This window comes from Aptenodytes forsteri, unplaced genomic scaffold (genome assembly GCF_000699145.1).
Source record: "Aptenodytes forsteri isolate BGI_AS27 unplaced genomic scaffold, ASM69914v1 Scaffold166, whole genome shotgun sequence".
NCBI lineage: Eukaryota > Metazoa > Chordata > Aves > Sphenisciformes > Spheniscidae > Aptenodytes > Aptenodytes forsteri.
In genome coordinates, this window is record NW_008796110.1 from 9,474,377 (window position 1) to 9,477,983 (window position 3,607).

The window sequence follows — 3,607 nt, forward strand, 5'->3', positions numbered from 1 at the left end:
ATTTTAGTGACTGGCATCTGAAGAGCTCTGGAAAGCTAATGCCAAGCCGTAGGAATGTGGATGGAGGAAAAAAAAAAGCGCACCTTCTGTATGTATTTTTTGTATCCTCTTTCTTTTACTGACTGTTTAACATGTGCTTGGGAACAGATGTGTGAACTGCATTTTAAATCATGCTGTTAAAAATATTCTCCCTCTTTTGTTGGGAAGCTCATGTTAATTTTAGCTGTGTGTTTGATTTGTTGATAGTTTAACTGGAATAAAGTGACCACTTTTTATATTCTCTCAATTAAACCTTCAGCAGTTACAAGCTGTTGACGGTAGTTATAGAGGTTTTCTATAATAAATGTTCAAGTATTTTTGTACATAATTGGTAAATTTTAATAAGGAGTGTACCATTATGTGAAAAAGAAGCAAACAGTTGTGTATGCAGTAAGATTGTTATAATTATGCCAAATACTTTATGTATGGAAAAAAGAATATTTGTAAATATGTGCTTTTAACAATAATTCTGCCATATTGACTTTACAATTTTGAATGTCAGAAAAAATTAATATATGTTAAAATATTTATGTTTTAGTGAAAGTATTCATAACTTGAAAAGGAACATACGAATTTTAGCTTTGTATCTTGCTGATTTCAAAGTCTGAAATTCCTTGAACTAGCTCTTGCTTTCTACTATAACATTTTTGTGTCTGTAACCACATCATAAAAGGTGTAGAAGGCTACATATTTATGCTGATATAAAGAGGTAATGCCTGAGATTTAAATAAGGTGTCACAAGTAAGATAACAAAGCTGCTTTGATTTTTTTTGTTTGTTTGTTTTTCACCCCTGTGTAGTTTAATAGGTTTTGCTGACTAGTGCTTGAGCACATGAATCAGTGTTATTTGCTCCTGAAGCCATTTTTTTTTTCTGGCAGTGAGCAGAGTTGATGACTTTATCATTTGCGTGCATTACTGAAGTCAGCTTTGCAGCAAAACATTTCATGAAGTTTCTGTTTACCTAGACACTCATATTGGTTGCTGCATAATGTTAATATGGAATAAAAGGACTTGATTAATCTTTACAGTACAACTTGTTTTCTACAGAATGAGAGATGATAATGCAGTTTGTCATGGAATTAAAGTTCTGACTCCTTGTCTTGCTAAATCCAGTTTTCTTTCGTTAGAAATTTCCTGATGGATCTAGTTTTCTGCCTATTTGGATCCGTAATTGCTTTGTGAGACAACGTGGAGAGTATTGACCTGCTCTTCTGAACAAGTGAAGAATGTAAAATTTACTAGGGAGAGTTCACTGTAAATTAACCTGCATGAGCGCTCTGGTTTTATAACCATGACATCAGGAATACTCTGAACGATAGCAGACAGTGTAAAATTGACAGAGTACTCTAAAACCGAGCTGACGCATTTTCTGCTTAGCCAGTTTTGACAAATTGATTCTGTAGATCAGCTTTTCAACCTGATTTCCTATAAAGATGTAGTATGAAATTTTGTTATGTATGTTGCAACACCCAGCGCTTGAAAACCTAATGTAAATAAAGGTCTCGTTTGAATTTTATGTATTACTCATAAATGTAGTTTTATCACTTTTTGGATGACAGTGAGTAATTCAGAAGATCATATAAGAGGACCTATGAGAACAAGTTGCTGTTACTACTCAATAGCTTGAATGTTAGCCAACGTATGCGTAATAGGTGAGATGATCTTGTACTCAAATACTGCATTTGAGATGCATTTGAGACCACAGAAGCAACTGCAAACTCGGCTGGCTGGCTTTGAAGTGATGCAATTCAGACCAGTTCTCATGATGGGCTAATACTTCTGTAGTGTGAGTGAACTCAATTATCGTGATGTCTCAAGTCAGATCATAGCCAATAGCCTCTGTCCTGAAAGAAGCACAAAGCTGAAGTTAATCCTTGATAGTAAAGGTTTCAGGGTAGTGCAGATATGGCCTTGTTCACACGGAATGGGGTGTAGCTACGGGTAAATCTTCTCGTCGGTATGAAAGTGGCACCTTGCCCTCCTGCCTGACCATTCTTGTTCACAGATCGTCCAACAGCACCTGCAAAAAGCACAGTGACTGAGCAAAAAGATACCAATAGGCAGGAGTCAATCCCTGAGGTATAAATGATGAAAAGCATCTTGTTTTGAGTGTAACTGTGGTCAGTGAGGCATAGAGCAGCATTGTACCAGTAACCCCAGGTGCTGACAGACACAGCTCTGTGCTCCAGAGCTCTGCTGGTAGCCGGGTTTTCCCACAACGCTCTGATGATCCAGGTAGAGCCTTGCCATATGCTTGCTGAAGGGCAAAGCCACATCTGCTGGGACAGTGTGAAAGGATGTTCACCACTGGAGCCCTTGAGATTCTGACCTCGAACCAGATTCTGTAGGAGAGAGCCCTTTCCGTATTAATTTAATTTGTCTTTATCTTCTCCTTGTCATTTTAATTCAGCTTTTGACATATATTTCAGATAAGAAACTAGGATGATTAGTTACTTTGGATAACATTAACAAAAAAAATCTTGTGATTAAACAGCTAAAACGTGCAATCCTTAGGAACATGAAAGGTTTAGAGCTGCATACCTCATATGTGCCCTAAGCATCAGGATGGCATGACTCTTCCTGGGTGGTAAAATAAGGCTGCTGATGAAAGAACATTAAATATTTTCAAAAATTGGATTGCTCAGTAAGGAACTCGGTGTGCTTGTAATGACAGGCTAACGGCTTTGCAGACTTCATTGGGGACAGAGCCTGTGACATGAGCCTCCTGGGCGCAGCTGGGCAAACTTAACCAGGTTAGAACTTGTGTCAAGGATACAGTTCATAGCTTCTCTCTAACTGACTGATGCTGGGTTTGTATTTATTTCAGGAAGACTGTGTTAGAAGAGAAAAGAAGGTGAAGAGTTGAGAAAAAAAAAAAGGCAAACAAAACAGGCAAAACCCTTGATGGCTAGATAATTAATCCAAGTCTGTTTTCACCCAGCCAGGAAAAATAATAGTAGGAGAAATTGAAATGTTAGCTGAAATTGAAGCATCAAATATATTTCTTCACGCTATTGTAGCATGATTTTATGCCAGCTTAACTGCTGGTTGAGCTGAAGGGGGCAGAAAGGAAGCTGGAAGTCCTGACTGGGTTTTTTTATTTTACAAAGGCTTTGGGGTGGGGTTTTTCCTTTTTTGCTATGGGTTACCAGAGGAAAGATGCCAGAGGACAGAAAAGACTGACTGCCATGAGTTGCAAGGGCAAAGAGTTTCTAAATCGCAAAGCCCTGCAAAATATTAAAATATTTCCCTGGTTTTGCTAAACAGTTTTTTTCTTACCCCATGGTGCATAATTGATAGTGTATTTTGCAGTGAACATCTAGGTATTTTAGGGAGCAAATCCATGTCCAAATTTCATAGGAAATAGCTGCTCTGATAGCTCATAAGCTGCTGAAATTTTGGTTATATATTTAAATGTTTACATCATTTATTCGCTATTGGTAGATCCACTAGTGTATTTCCGATCCATGTCCATTTCATAGGAAATAGCTGCTCTGATAGCTCATAAGCTGCTGAAATTTTGGTTATATATTTTTTTCTCTGCATTATCTTCTTGCTTATTTGTAA